The sequence below is a fragment of the Pithys albifrons genome, chromosome 1 (genome assembly GCF_047495875.1).
Source record: "Pithys albifrons albifrons isolate INPA30051 chromosome 1, PitAlb_v1, whole genome shotgun sequence".
Taxonomy (NCBI): Eukaryota; Metazoa; Chordata; class Aves; order Passeriformes; family Thamnophilidae; genus Pithys; species Pithys albifrons.
Window position 1 is genome coordinate 97,670,781 of NC_092458.1, and position 17,347 is coordinate 97,688,127.

Below are 17,347 nucleotides of genomic sequence, written 5' to 3' on the forward strand. Positions count from 1 at the left end.
GCATCAGCAGTTTTCCTCCATGCCTATATTTGTCCACCAGGTCCCAGCTGAGGAGACAATGCCCAAGGAGGGGACATGTGTGGTTGAGCCCTGACGAAGGGGGGGGCAGGAATGTCCGTGGGGAGAGGCACTCTCCTTCTTGCCGGCTGCCCCTCGCCACACCATTCTTCCTCCATGACTTCATGGAAGAAGATTTTCCTGCCTCTGTGTTTTCACTGGGGCACGTACTGCTTTTCCAAGTGCCTCAGAACTTAATTACCATGGGCTTGTGTGTGTGTGTGTGTGTGTGTGTGTGTCTGTGTCTGTATGTGTAACTTAAGACTACTGAGGCATAACTCCCCTGGAATATGAAAATCAAAGCTTCCTGTACAAGGGATAAGTGATTATGAGGGGAATTTGATTACATGAGCCAAACTGCCTTCAAGCAAGAAAGCCAGGATGCAAGTTCTTCCATCCCAGCCTAGGGCTTTAAATTCCCTTCTTGGGCCCCAAGAGTTTAAAAGCCAAGACTATAGGCTCAGGCTTGGCATATACAAGTATTCCCCAGTTTATGAACAAGGCAAGAGAGTGAAGAATATTAAGAATGTATTGATTCTGCCTGGAAAGTGAATCACAGATAATGAACAAAGTAGGCATCCATTTTAGTGAGTGCTTTGCTTCAAGAAACTAATTTATGAGACCAGGTTTAGGCAATGTCTGCCTTCTTATTGTAAACTCATTTTTCCTGTAAAACAAGCACCATAAGTAATTCAGGTCTCATTTCACTGCAACCCATAAATAGCAAAACAACTGACACAGCCAGACTGATTTGCTTTTACCAGCATAGGTAAATATATGTTTCCTTTGGTTCTAGCATAAACTGAATTATAAAAGCACAAAGGGAAAAAAAATTGTGGATAATGTTTGTTGGCCAGAAGGGAAGACAATATATTAGTGTAGCAATGCATTCTCAATACAAGGCTTGGAGAATGTCATGTCAGAAATGGACTGATGAAGAAAATACGCCAGCCACTGAGAATGCTTTAACAACTAATGTTTTTAATGTGGTTTAATTGTACTAAATTTAAAAAGTGCATAGTCACTGCATCTTCTTCCCATAAACCCCTGCCAGGCCAGGGGGCTGGGAGAAGGACAGTGACCTCATATTTCCTGTCACCCCCTCCCATTGAATGTAAATCCCCTTACTGCTATTGGCACAAATCCAAACTTCCCTCTTGTCCCTTATTGGTGAATTTGTATCCCTCCAAAGTCCATATAAACCTGTACCCCTGATTAAACTTCCTCTTTGTTCCTGCCTTCACCGGTGGTCCTTGTGTGCCCTTTCTGGGGGCTCTCAGAGACCACATAGTTGGGGTAAGCAGAGAGCACACACTTCTCCTAGGTTAAGGGACTGATAATCCAGGACCAGGAAAAGTTCCATATCGTTGCAGATTCCTTCAGCACACAGCATAACGAGGCTACAAGAAACCAACCCTCATATATTAGGGCTTTATAAAACTCAATTCCAAAGAAGCAAATATGGAGCTTATCCATAATATTTCATTGCATTCCTAGATACCCACAGGAACAAGTGGTTTGGTTTGTGACTGCACAAGAAAGAAAATGTCTGCATACTGAGTCTGCTATTTTTAAAGCTGTTGCCCTGATGACTGGACAGGGACAGGTTGCACAGACAAAGTAGGTTTGCAAGAAACAGGAATTTATGGAAGTGATAGGCTCAAAGACAGCAGGCAGACGTAGCAGGTCTGAGGAACTGAGTGCTTTAGTAACTTGATATTTTTAGTGTTTGGGGAATGCAACCAAGGGACAGAGAATCCTTACTGCTTTGCTGGAGATGTGTGCACCTTCAGAAGAGAGCCCTCTGCTAAAGCTAGGGCTGAAGCTTTCTGTCCTGGTCTGGATACATCTGTGAAAGAAACCTCTGCTCAAGCTGAACATGAGCAGCTTGTGTCACGTTCCAGAGCCTGATTAGTTGTCACATTTAAAACCAGAATCACTTCCCAGTCTGCTGCTTTAGAGGTGCTTGGTGCGCCATAGCATGGATCTGTGTCAATGGATCTAACTCATAGTCTTTTTGCTTTATAGCTGGTAAAAAGAAAGTAAAAGTAGTGATGTTGACTGCTTGGGTGAACAGTGAGCAATTGTGTGTAAACTCAAGCTGACGCTCCTGATCACATGTTTGAAACAAGTATTACCAAGATTTATGGACACCATTAATCTGCTGTGAAGACTGACAATATGATTATTGCAAGCAATGAGGATATAACACACTGATACTCTCCTTCTTGCTCCACTTTCACATTGCCAGTAGCTTTGCTTCTAAACATAATATTCCCATTACCACCTACGTAGCTTAGAAGCAGCCATCTTCTTACAAATATGCTGTTATCACATTTTTTCTGTCCTGCAAATATTCAGCTTTCATCAGTCCTGCATGAACACTACAATCTCGCTCCCACGCCTCCCTTTTCTTTTTTTGGGGCTGCAAACAACTATTTCCATAGCTGATTCTAATGCAATTTCAATGCTTGTGTCATTTAGAAAGGGACACAACTAGCACTGGTTTAAATGTGATCAATTTATTTTCCTTGCTAGCTTGATGTGAATTGATACTGCACATTATTCCTGCCATTTTGGAGTTTGTTCACTTCCTTTTAATATAAAACAGAAATTGCAACACATTTTTCTCTAGTTAAATTTGTAACAGTGACAACGAAAGACATTTGTCTCCTGCAGGGGCTACTTTTAGAAAGGTTAATGCTGGTCACTGTTTCTAGGGAAACAAGGGACTTTGATAAGGAACTGTTGTGACTAACCTATTTTTAATAACATTGCATATTGGAAAGGAATGCAATAATGTTTATCAGCTCTAGACACAGATAGTGTCAATATTGTGGTCTTATATGGAAAAGGTGACATCTGGGATCTCTAAAAGTCCAGTTATGGACCCTCTCTATTTTCTTAGACAAAAAGATTGACCAGCCATCTGGGTTTTGAAAAAAACTGACCTTTAGACTACTCTTAATAAAATGTACACTGTAATAACCTGGCACTCCTGAAAAGCAAGATTGGCAAGAGAGGGACACCAGTTCAAGATCTAGGTGCTTGGAGAAAGCATCTTTTGAGTCACAACCCTCTGAACTGCTCCATAAGCAAGCAGAAACACTATCCCTCCATCAGATGCATCTTTTAGATGAGACTGAGAACCTATGGGAGTACCATGGGGTTTTTTTTTGTTCACTGTCTCTGCTTCCATTGTGGTCTCTGTTTAAAAGGCAAATGGGAAGGAGCCAAAATTATTTAGTTGGATGCTCTTTGAAAGAGAAAATTCATCCATGTGGGAATGGTTTCAGCAGAAGAAAAGTATTAACATTGTACCCAGCAGGAAAAAGCAGGCCCCTTCTGTCCAAGTGAATGTATTTTCTCTAGAGAAGAATTATGATTTAATTCTTCAAGCCATTGAGGCCCAAAGAGAAATTGGAGGAGGAGAGAAGCTTGACTTTAAAAATAGTTGCACTCTGCTACATCTATAAAGGATGAGAAAATTGGCACCAAACAGTACATTGAAAGTGTGTTTATGACAGCTAGATTCCCATTATTAGAACCTGATATTTTCAGGTTTCTGCAAGCCTCTGTGCTCCTCCTGCTGCAGTGTATGTGCTCCACCCGGGACACAAGCATCTGCAACCCAAAGACTCATCAGGACATCTCTTCACATTCCTTTCAGAATCATCTCTTTAAACTGTTTCCCCCAATTAATTCTTTGTGGATAGCTACTGTGTGGTGTGACACTAGAAAGGAAATATATATTTCTCTACTGAAAGCATCTACTTTCAAATATGCTTGGGGAAATAATTCCTAAGCCACCAAAAGTGTTTTAAGTGCCTTTTAAGCCACTATAATCCATGATCTATTGCTATCAAAATGCAAACCCTTGAAACCTCCTCCCGTTTTGAACAGCAGAAAGTCACCAGTGACTGCAGAGCATTAACCCATGAAACCACAAGAGGAATGCGGACAATCTCCCTGGCTTGGTAGTATGGCAGTGTCTGTCCCTCAGCCTCTCAACCCCTGCCGAGTGCTGAGCTCTGGGCTGCACTGGCATGCTCCCCTCCCAACCTGGGCTAGGATAATAAACATTTCAGAGCTGTCATTGCTGCCTCTCCCCTGCTGACATTCAATCATTACGGTATCTTAAGTACGTTTAAATAGGTCAGGGTTTTAATGGGAGAGCTTGGCTTCTGGGAGCGAGACTGACAGCGCTTTGAGCGCAGATTAACAGCACTGATAAATCAATCTCAGACTGACTCACAGCCATAAGAAAAATAGGAAGGTGCAAAGGGAGCCTAGTTAAATAGATGGTCTCATCTCTCTGGCTCTGGAGATGTACCAGGGAAGGAAAATAAGTGTTTTATCATGGGCCTTATCACTCTTCTTTCTTCAAAAGCTGATATCCCACCACCTCACTGTGAAAAGTTTTCAGTCTCCAATAACCTTGAGCATCCCACCCTGCCCATCAGGCCAGAGTCATGGCATGTTTTCAGAACTGCAGGGTATCATTTTCCCAGCTATCACATATCCTAATTGCCATCAGCAAGTTTTGGTTTGTTTTTTCACCCCCAACTTACGCTGTTCTGTATTATCTATAACCACTGAGGGAAGGCAGGGAGCTAAAAACGCTAATAATACATGCAGGTAGTTCAGGTTAATCTTTGCAGTATTCATTAATGAAGCATTTGTTTACATAGCACATCATTAGAATTACTGTAGCCCAGTCACCAATTCTATTAAGCCCTTTTGAAGCTAATAGCAGAAGTATTTTAGCCTTAATCAATGCCACTGAAAAAAAATCTAAGCATCTCTCTAGGGTTTGTGTTACACAATCTGACTTCAAAGACAGGGTACTTCATTACCCTACTTCAGCCTCTGACTATGATGCACTCTCTCTGCTTAAGCAGCCTGAAAACCACATTTTCTTTTCAATAGGCAGCACTGCCCTAAAATACTCTTAGGCCTTCAGACACAACATATTCTAGCTCCAGGTGCCAAACTCCTGCAAGACAACTTGCCTTTCCTTGCCTTTCAACTTCAAGTATTCAGAGCCTGCCCTTCAGGTACAGGCAGAGGTGGGTATAGCCCTTGCTGATCTCCTGGCTTTGCTGCTGTGGAAGCTGAGGGAGAAAGAAGTAAAATATTCATGCCCTTTTAGATACAAGAGACTTTGTGATTTTTCAGTTTTTTGCTGCTGTAACCCTATGAGTCATAGCTCGACTTTCAGTCAAGGACTGTTTGCTATCTTGTGCTTACCTTTACGCCAACTGCAAACTACACTAAAAAAATGCAGTGACAGTTTAATTGGTGAAGCAATTGTCACGGGGGATACTTTATTAACATTACAAGTGCTGACAGAAGAAACTCAATGTGGTTGACATGATGCTAAATAGCAGAAAAGCATTGCAGGAAGGAGACTGTGAGTTTTTCAGCATTTTGTGAGCAAAGACAAGACATTGCTTCTTTCCAAGCACAGATACTCTGAGCTGGTCACCTCCACCAAAAATTCAGTCAGCAAAGCTCTTTGAAGAATTAAGGCCAGTTTTTAAAGAGAATCTATCTCCAGAGGTATTACTTTCTGCCTGAAAAAGCACAAGTCTGTGTTTCTCACATGGTCTAATGACTTGATGCTTTTTGTCAGTTGAATTAAACACTTCCAAAAATGGACATGACATCCTTCTTTCCAGCAGCAACATTCTGTAGAGACTGGCTGGTGTGTGCATGTAAGTGTATATATAGAGAGACACACACATATATATATATATATTTATACCTCTGTGTGTAAGTCTAAACATATCCATACATATATATAGATTTATAAATATGAAAACAAGCTAATTTTCTAACCTCTCCCGTCCCAGCTGTGATGCTCCCCACACTTATAGCTTACTAGTATATAAAATAGACTTTTCCCTGGAAGAACTGACCCTGTGAATTGCTACTGCATCACAGCCAAGCCATTGTAGACTTCACTACTGCTGTGCTCCTTCCTTGTACTACGTCAGGTTCCTGCTACCCCAGCTCAGTACCAGTGAGAAGCAGAGGCTGCTGCTACAGCTGAAATCCTGCCACCAGTAAAACCCCCAAAGCGCTTCAGGCTCAGCCTCTTTTCCACACAGGATGTTTCCATTTTGCTGGATGAGCACATCGTGTCTAACCCCAGGTTAGTTTCTGAAAAGGCACAGCAGAGTGAGAGGGGGAAGGGGTGAGCTGCTGCAAACTCTCACTGCTTCAGTGCTGTTTGGGGAGGGCACAGATGCCAGTGCAGAGATGCCAGGAGTTGCAGGAGAGAGGGTTGGGGAGGCCATGGGGAGAAAAGGTGGTGCTGGACCACACAGAGAAACCAATGGAGCCCGTTGGAGAAAGATTGCACCACATGCCTGGACTGAAATCTGCTGGGATACCATCAGTGAGATCGGCCAGACATTGCCTTTGAGGAGGATGACTGACTTTACTGAGTAGCAGCTGATATTTCCAGTGAGGCTACAGGTATAACTCCCTTCAGAGTCACATCAGCTTCCCAGCAGCAGCTAATCCTGTTGTAACAGAATTAACTTTTTTTTTAGTTGAAATACTAATTTTTGTCTTTACAGAAAAAAAAAAAAACAATGAAGGAGATGGAACAAAAAAAATCAGATTATATGCCTGAGTCTTATTGCACAAAGCCCAAGTACCTGCTCCATGTGCAGTTTTAGGCACTTCAATTTCACACAATGGTCTAGAAACGAAAAGGGAAGAAGAAAAGAAATGATGTATCTGGTGTGATGCTGCAAATCTAGACTGCTGTAAAACCACTAAGCAAGGATGGGATACATGCCTTGTCTCAGTGGGTGCCTCTGAAGCTTCACTTTAAATACCAGTAGCTCAGCAGCATGAAAACAGCAAATAGATCACTTGACAGAAACACCAGTCCAGCTGGGTAACTTGTTAAATTTTCATCAAAACTCACTCAACACAGAAGACCTCGGAATTTGATGTATCCAGCCTGTCCCACAGTAAATTCTCACCAGCAGGTCCATCTCTTCAAACCTATTCACCAAAAGAATGGTCTTGATTGAAGATCTGTTTACCATTCAGCAAAAGCAGGATGGTTATTCATCTCACCTCTTCAGATGCTGTTCTGCAGCTTTGGTGCCTGTGCTTGCTTCTGCTAGAGGAGAGAATAAGATCTTAACAATAACTCCTGTAGGGTAACAAAATAGCATTTTTATTTATATAGTTATAGAGAATTTATATAATCTTTTAAAAATCACCCCTGTTGTTTTGTGCAGAAGACTAACTGAAAAATTTAACACAGAACTTTGACAAAAATGTGAGCTATCATGGGGTATAAAAATACCACTATAGGAAAAAAAAAGAAAAAGCAGCTTTATTTTTTAAGTTGGTTTATTCTGCTGCTTGCCTTACAAGACACACTGGTCTTGGTAGAAACTCTGGTCCTTCTTGTACTGCAATTGGTGAAAAGGTGTTTTCCAGAGCAGAAAAAATCTCCCCTCTTGTCCTCACTGAAATGTTCATCAGAACCACAGAGAAGGAATTGTTAAGCTAAAGTGCAGATAATTTCCACTGCATTTCCAGCATGGTCTGGATACCTGCATTCATCCATTATGGACACACTTTCAAGATCTGAGAAGTATCCATGCTCAGGAGAAAAAAAAATGAAAACACTGTGATGCAGAATTTACTGACACCTCTCTAGAAGGAGCCCAACTGAAGCAAAGGTAGGGGCTACATCCATATAAACAATGAGGCATTTAGTTCCCACTGCTTTCTCTGTGTAGAGTTACAAAGCTGATTACCTTCATGATCATGAACAGACTCTTAGTCCTTCTTCTTTCCTGTTGGACCATTAAAAAACACCATGCAACAGACCTGTAAGAATTTGACAGTGCTCTCGGAGCAAGTCCCACTCTTCTCTGTGGGGAACAGTCTTCTCACCAGATGGGTTGTTTCCGTCATGCTTACTTAGTTTCAAAAGTAGGAATTTTAGCTGTTTGAAAACTAATGACAAGCCATTTCTTGCTCAACCAGTTTATTCTGAATCACAAACAAGAGTGACAGATTTTAGATAATTAAGTATAGAGAGCAATGCAATAACTGGCAGTTTTGTTCAAAACAGAATAGGCAGATACACTCAAAGACAATAGCAATGCCCATTATGCTTCAAGTAAAATTGCAGGAAAATTTGGCTCACTCTTCATTGGACATATACACTTGAATTTTATTTACTTGCAGCAATCAGAAAGCTATCCTGAATACACCTGAACTACTTAGTTTTCTATTGCCACACAAAGAGTCTGTGCCTTGTGAGGTAAAAAGCACGCAAATTGGAGTATGAGACCAATAAGTAGAAATTATCTCAATGAGAGAAATAATCAGAGAGCAGATAGAAAAATCCATTATCCAGAAATAAACCAAATAACATTTAAGACCAAGTCCAGCAGGAGGCACCAATGCTATCCCGTGCTCATGCAGCATAGACATGTCAGACTGATTTGTTCACAGTGTATGCATAAAGTTCAAAGAAAAGCCACCTAAATACTTCCTTAACCAGTGAGGAGAGTCTTTCAGACTACAACTACAAGTTATGTTCTAATGAGCATTAAAGGGGTAGGAAAGTGCACTTTTTTACAACTTATTGTGTGAGGTTCTAAAACAAAACAGAACCTTCCAGACTCTTCCTATTGCCTATTTGTTAGCAGTAACAACGTGTGACATGTCACACAGGGGTGTTCTGAGCTGAACTCCAGACCTCTGATCCTGAATCACTGATAAAGTCTTGACATGGAAAAATGGGCAGCCCAAGTGCCTTCACAACAGCCAAGCTCTGGGGTTCAGCAACGCCTGTTCAGCTGTCTCCTTTAAGTGTCTCCTACCAGTGTTATCAGAACCAGAAGTGAAGAGGTATCAGCACTGGAAAGATATTTTTGCCCTGTGCTGTCACAGGATGGGGTTCCCATCTGACTCCCACTATCCAGCTCAGCAGCCACAGGATGAGTGAGGCGAGCACGTGTATGAGGACATGTATGTGTGTGTGTGAGGACATGCATGTGTGGACACACGTGCGTGCGAGGTCATGTGTGGAGGACACGCGTGTGCGAGGACACACGTGGTGGCCTTGACCAGCCACCAAGGCTGCTGCCAATGGGCGTGTTGGAAGAGCAAGCCAAAGGACAATCAGTCAGCCATGCCTTCACATATGCATTGCACTTAATTCTCCTTCTTTCTGTCCCTGCTCTCACCTAAGGACAAGGTAGTCGAGGAGTGAGCCCATAATCTCCCTTCACCCTTCCTTTTCTTGGACCTGGGGAAAAAGCAGGGCAGGAGAACACCAGCAGACCTTCTTGCTTGTGGCTCCACATTTACAGACTAAAAGACAACCATATATGGGCAAGATAGAATATTTAGCAGATGCTGTTTCAATCTTACTCCTCCTTTATCCATTAATGCCTTCAAAGACATCCCCTTCCTCCCCAAAATAGAGCCCTCACTAAAACAACAGGATGGACACTTCGTCTTGGTAGTTAGTACAACCTGACAAAACATACTAAGCACTGACATATAATTAATCATTCTCAAGATTCAGCACTTGTCATGTCTATCAGAATTTCTTTAGAGATCTCAAATACCAAAAAAGGAATTCTGTGCTTGGAAAGAAAGTGTCTTCCTAGCAATAAAGTATTAGGGTCCTTAAATAAAAGCTGAAAATTCTTCATGAACTGAAGATAGGAACGGATCATTAGTATTAAAAATGCAAATACACAGAGGATAAATCATCCTCCTACACCAGTAGTATTTCTGATCAGCCAGCCTAAGTAAATCCAGCCCAGTATTCAATTTGAAGAAAAATACTTTTTAAGGATAGAATTACAGTTGGGAATATGACAATGATGTTGTCATTAGCCTCCAACCAAGCATCACTGATCCAGGAAATTAAGAGATTAGATAAAAAGAAACCAAAGTGAATTGAAATAAGTAATATATATTTAGGATGTTCAGAAAGTCTTAATGCTGTGATATAGAGAGGACAGACTGTGACTAAAGCCTCTGTTTGTATTCCTATCAGCCTTTTTAAAGCTGATTTCACCCTCCTGGATTCATTGCATGAGTAATCACTAGTATTCATTCATTTTATCAGGTTTTTTTTCCTCTCCTTCAGGAAGTTCTTATTTCAAAATGTCTATGTGGAGACTGAAAGAGGAACACCAGCTGTGGCTCCTGCACAAGATTTCTGGCCTTCTGGAAGAGCAGAGCACTGAGGAGCAGAGTTATTTTAAGGGCAGAGCTACTGGAGACTACTAAGACAACCAGCAGTCACTAGCCCCCTAATGAGGCTTGCATCTAGTTTACATGACTGAAACGTCACACAGGGCAGCTTATTCCACTCAGGTTTGGCTTTTAAAATGGACTAGAAATGGGCTAGGGTTTTTTTTCTAAAGGGAGAACACATACAAAAAATGCTGTAGAGATTCTACTTTCTGAGTCCTGCCAGCACTGAGTGTTCTCTGTGGTTCTCCCTCATTCCCAGCAGCAGGCAAGGTTTCAGTGGTGTGGGGGACATTTCAAGCAGAAACATGCAAGCTACTCAACCATTAAGCCATTTAACCTTTAAAGACTAAAGCTAAGTGACACAGCTAATCCACCAGTAAAAGTCTGTCTCCCCTGTAAGAGTGGCATTACAGCCACTGCAGAAGACTGATAATAAATTGCATTATCTCCAATATCATGCTGGACCTATTTAAAATTTCTTAGGCTGTTTTCTATATGTAACATTAAATACAGCCATGGCTAATAACTTGGCTTAATGATGAGCTGATTTCTTCATATACATGCAGGCAGAAGATTTCAATTATTTTTAATTATATGGAAAGTTCCAAATGTCTGTTTTATTCCATTAAGATAATTCAAAACTCTGGAAAACCTGCAAGCACTTAATTCTTTAAATGACAGTTTTTAATTAATTTGAACTTAGGCTAATTAAAAAATTTGCAGACTGCAACAATCTAGTTCATTTTGAAAACCCAAGCTTTTACATCTACAGCAAACATGCTCTATTTTCCATTGAGATTAAAGATGCAGCCTCTATTTTAAGTGCAAAATCCTCTTCAGCCTCAACAGTGGAATTACAAATGGCAGCAGGTAATAGAAGTGCTCTTGAACATACCCAAGTCCACTGCTCTCACTTGCATGAAAATCTGAGCACTGGAGACAGAAACAAGAGCTTTAGCCAGTCTTTGGTGGTAACAGCCTTGGCTTAATCCCCTCACATATCAAATAGTTGCACATTTGTGCAGCACTGTATAAAGGGACAAACCAATGGCCAGCTCTGACAGCCACAAACAGTCACCTCGCAAGAAAAAGAGGGAATTTTGTTTGCTAGGTACCCCATGAAAATGCTTCTGTGGACAGCTTCAAAAAGGAACAAAAAAACATTTTACTTTCAATTTGTAACCTACAAAAATAAGACTATGGTTATCCTACAGTTCTCTCCCCACTCACAGTTATTTTGTTCTCAATGATCAATTCCAGTGACATTTGACAAAGTCGCTCTGATGACAGTCCTACAGACCAGCAGCTGGCTAGAAGCTGGACTCTGAAGCTAACACAGTTAGGAGATGTTTTTCTCATGTTCAGTGGCTCACAGCCAGGGTCAGCCAGCACCTTCAAGAGTTCCAATTCAGCATCATGATATGCCATTTCCATCCTACTGGAACATCCTCCCCAGAGACAAAGTAGAGACGCCATTGCTGGAGAGTTTTAGGTTGCGATTGGAAGAAGGTGCTAGACAATCCAGGCTCCCTTTCCCATCAAAGGATGGACCAGATGATCTCTAAAGGTTCCCTCCTACCTGGGCTGTTCTGTGATCACTAGGGGTACAGAGATGAGGAAACTTTTATGTAGAGTAAAACAAGTAATTAAGGAGGAAAAAGGACATGATCCCACTGTGCAAAAGTTTTGTTGCTTTCAGTCTGCGTTTCTTTAAATGTATGAAAGTCACCAAGTCCTTGACTGACATGAACAAAGTTGGTTTTTCATCACAACACCTTCACACAGCTGCTGGCAATGAGGCTTCTTCATATACAAATATAGTTAATGTATACAGCGATTGTTGGCTTGATTTCTCCGTTTAGAGTGAGTAATGCATATAGCCATAGTAACCAGCTCCTGCCACTTGAGTCCTCTTTCTCTTCTGAAGTCAATCCATTTATGCATGGCTCTGTGAAGAGGAGTTCACATTTCTCCTGGCTGGAAGAGGAGGCGAAGGAGATCTAGCTCCTCAGTTCTGCCACACGCTGCAGACATGACATGGAGTGACCTTGGCTACTGTTCTGTAAGTGATTTTCCAGTATGTCACATGCGTCTGTTACCCACTTATTGACCCACTAGAGTCTATATAAACCAGCCAATATTCTCTTTGCTAAGCAGGGTTATTAAAACTGCAGTATCCATGTGCAGTAATATCTCCAAACAAATTTATCAGTCAACGTATTAATAGTTTTAAGGTGTTGTAAAAACCACTGAGTTCATGAAGTTTCACAGCAAAATAGGGCTGTAAGCTAGCATTCACATTAGCATTTTTCCTGCCTAAAGCATACTGAATCTGAGGACATTTAGCTTTTAATGCTTTAGAGATATAAGCATGACAGAGCCTTTAACACAAGATAACAAAATCCAATTTCACTTGTCTAGATCAGCATTTGTAAGTGTTGCTACCAAAGTGCCAAACTCAAGTCCCAGATCTGATGTAAGCTTTATCCCTTCCTAAACGGTAAAAATAAACACATCCCTTCTTGCCCTTTATGGAGACAAAAATATTGCAAAGAACGAAGAACATGTGTACTGTGAAGAACTGAGCCAATCAGCAAAGATCACCTCAAAAGGGCATGCAGGAAGTACTACTTTATTTGTTGAGCTCTTTATAGTAAATAGTGGTGTTTAGGTATAAAATAAATGATTCAGATGGTAGCTTAGACTACAGACCTGTACCTGGAAGAAGAGAAAAATCCCAACTCCTTCCCAAGAAAGCGCTAAAGAGATAACAGAGACCTTTTCACAGAGGAATAAGAGATTAAGAAAAAGCTCAAAGCTATTGTAATATTTCAATTGCTGCACAGTACCTTTTTGAACGAGAGGGAAGCTGGCCATGCACATGAACTGTGGAATAACTATTTTAGACCACAGTAAAACAGGTTTGCCCTAAATTGCTGAGCTGAACTTTACGTTGGGCTATGCAGAAGTACAGAATTTACCAGAGCCCCACTGGCATCAGTAGCCCACTGAATCCCTGAGCTGTGAGGCATGAGTGTAACTATCCAACAAAAAATTACACGTTTGTATCACTGCTATGAATTGTCATTGTTTTATACTTCAGCAGAGTTCTCATCCAAGCACATGTCCCTGTTAGATTTTCCTGGGACTGATGACGTTTAATGAGTCTGGGAGAAATCCAGGAAAGTGTTATCACTGAACAACAGACAGAGACTAATGCCAGACTTCAGCTACCTGATCTAAAATTTTTATCACACTTCAACGAATGGAAAATACTTCCTAATGATTAGGAGCTCATCTTCTATCTCTTCTCTAATACGTTCTACCTTAAGTTCTGAGAAACAGCAGAATTTTGGGGAGGTTATGGTGTAGAGGACACTGTTTTCTGTAATACAAGACCTATGCTTCTTAGCTTGTGGGCCAAAACCTCATTCTTACATCCTTGCTATCCGTGGCTATAGGGAAATAGCTTTTTAGATTACACATCACGGTAAAATTCTTCACATTTAAACACTTTCCCTCTGAGACTCACTGACATAATACACCAGCTCTATCTCAACAGGGTATCAAAGAAACATAGAGGAGACTGAACAAGTATCCCCCTCAACAAACAGCAAAATACACCTGGAGAACTGTACCTCAGGATTTGCTCAGCCAAAAGGCTTTTCAACCTCTTGTAATGGTCATTTGCAATTCCCTTGAGAGCAGACTTGCTAAGCTACTACAGCTTAGGTCTAGCTTCTATCCTTGCTTCTGACCAACTTATGAATAAAGATGACAGTACCATCAGGCCTTGAGTAGATAGATTTATAATAAACAAAGCTTGGGAGCAGGAGGGAAAGAGGGAAGGAAAAATGTCATTTGAGTACTCTAGGCTTCAGAAATAGAACAAAAATTGGAGGCTGTGTGACCTCACTTCAGCACCAGCTCTGCTTCCAGTGCTGTGATTAGATGCTATTTTTCCCCTGGGGGCTCTGCCTAATTCTGCATATGAGATAGGTCTGCGTGGGTAGGAAGGCAGAGGCAGGTGGCAAAGGAGTCACTGCTGCCTGCATGTCCCTTTCCACTCTGTTGCAGAAGCTGCCTTCTGTATGAGTCAGAAGTGGGAAAAGAAAGAGGATTTTAAGATTCACGTAATTGCTTGCTGCATTAGTATGCCAGGAGGCTTCACTACAAATACATGTGTAGTGGCAAGCAAGCCATTGACACCAACTTTTAGACAGGCAACCACCATAATTGGTTTTATTTCGTAGGTAACGAGAGGTTGAAACCCCTGATTTGCATGGAAATGCTGAGTGGAAGCACATGAAAATACTGCAGGTAGGGCTGTAGCCAAAGCCACCACGAACCAGACTCTGGAGCTGTGGAAGGTGTAGCTGTGCACACATGTGTGAAGAGCTATGTACTAACGAAGGGAGGTTTTCAACTTTTGATATAAGGAGCCCCAAATTAGCCATTTAGTCCAATTCATCTTGAACCCCTGTTGGTAACATGAAGGTAACTGTGTGTAGATACCGTAATGGTAAGTACCACACAAATGAATGAGTGAGAAAGGCTACACAGTACATATTCCATCTTGCTGTTTAATGGCTACTTACGGGAAAGGCTCTTCTCATACACACATGTGTTTGAGCACTGTCTAAGCAGCAGCTTCTGAGCAGTTCCATGCTGCACCCTGTTCTGCTCATGCAGGGAGAGGCAGGAGCAACCTCTATCCTGGCAATCCAGAGTGGCTGGTTAACGTGTCAGGGGGAGAACAGTCACCTGGAGGGCAGGATGCATCAGCCAGCCTAAAGACTGCACAGCCTAAGCACACATTGCCTAAAAATACACAGCACTTCAGCTACAGACACTAAATCAAGAGGATGCTGTCCAGCATATTCACACACACCTTCCTAACAAAAACAACTTCTGCACTTGCTAGTGAAAGGCACAAAGGCATTTACACAGGTAAAGCAACAGTAGGATACCTCGATGCATATTCTGAGGAGCTTTTCGATGTTGAAGCAAACCCTTAAAGTGACACTGAAACAAACACAATAGCTCTCCGAGACTCTGCAGTGAAACCCTAAACTGACACTGAAATAAACCCAGTATCTCTCCAAGATTCCCCACTGCCTTAGAAAGCCAAAACAAAGAACTTGTGTTCATTTGCCTTCTACTTAGTATAAGCAAGAAAATTAAAGGCTCCTTTTAGAACTAGATTCACTTACAATTGCTAGATACATGATAAAAATAAACCAAAGATATTTTTCTAAGCTTTAGGCTTGAAAGATAAAAAGAGAAACAATTAAGGAACTCAATATGACACATAAGCAAGAAGAAATGGCCCCATCCTCCAAACAAGATTAAACAAACCATACTGTAACTGAGCAGCACCTGATTTTTTCCCCTGGGGTTTATCAGTAGTCTCTGAAGCTTTTTAAATTACAATGGCTTTATATTTCCTTCGAAGGTTATAGGGCATCCTGACAGTGCTGTAAAACAACTGAAATTCAACACTTGAGTATCAATATAAGCAAATAATACACAAAGATAGATTATTCTGAAGTAAAACTGAGTCAAAACAACAGCTGCTTACTTAGGAAAATGAGTTTTTGATAATTTAATTGAGTGTCAAACCCTAAACCAGATTCTTAGCTCAGCTACTCTGAAGACAAATTTAACCAGTACAGTATTTGTTCTCTCATGTAAAGGCTTAGCTACATGTGGGTAAGTCAAGGGCTAGCTGTCCGTGCTATGTGGGAGATCCCAGCAGTGTGAGGTGCTTGTTCACCATGCACGCATAACCTTTTCAAAGATGTACTTTGGCCCAAAGGAACAGGAACCTATGGAATTTAATCAGTGCCTAATTAAGTCACAACTCACAAGCGGGGATTAGAATAGAGACTGTAATGTGAGCCAACCACAATCAAAGAACACTGCAGTCAACTATGATACTACAGTAGCTTAGCCAAGGAAATCTGTGTCCATTCCTATCTTGGGATCTGGTGACACAATCTCTCCCTTTCCCTGCACTCTCTCCTTTATTCTAGAGCATAAGCAGTGGCACAAAAACAGCCAAACAAAACCGTCTCCCCAAGCTTCCCACATTGCAACAACGAATGTGCAAGCCACCTTCATCACATTGCTCAAACGCTGAAGAGTTAATTTCTGAAGCAGAGCTTTAGAAGGAAAAGATGCTTTCAAGCCCTGCAAACAAGAAGTGCTTTCAAAGTCCACCTAAGCAACAAAAGTACAATGCCCACTCTCAAGTAACTTACCTTGCCCTTGGCTTGCTCCTTCTTTCTTTAAGGAGAAAGCCCAGAGGTTTGTATCAAACACACACATACATAACATCCTATGTTCAGGACTGGGATTGTGTACTGACTGAAAAGATACTTCGGATCATTCCCAAATATGCCTCAAGGTCCTCTGTACCTTCTTCCTTCCGGCCTCCATACACCAAATACAGTGTTTCATTACCTGCTTTCCTGAAGGGTGTGCAAAGCTCAGCTATTACCCAGTATCTTTGGATTCAATTTTGCAACTATGTACATTTGATATGAGATCTAACATTTTGTATTGCCATTAAGACTTCTTGCCCAGACTGTGGTCAGTTTTGCCCACACGGTCCATTATTCAAGCTAGGCCAGAGCCTGCCCTGCAAGACTCAAGTTCTGCAGGAGGTAAATAGAGACACCTTTCCTCACAGCCAGGTGCCTTATCCCAACATCATCTTTATTGTTTCTGTTTCCCCAGTCAATACTGAAAATACATAAGGCTAAAGGAGAGAGTGCTGTCCCATAGTTTTGTTACACTGATTTCCCTTTTTGGTGGTTTCTCCAGAAACCTTCTGTTTAGAAGGGAAGATACTAGCACAAGACAGCAGCACACAGAGATGGTCTTACACATTTCTCCTGGGAGGATGGGGTAGGGGTCAAACACCACAGAAGTTTTGTTAGCCATACACCAGGAATTTGCATATTTCCATTTCCAAAGGCATCCTCAGTAACCAAGTAAACAAAATCTGTTATGAGCAAAGTGG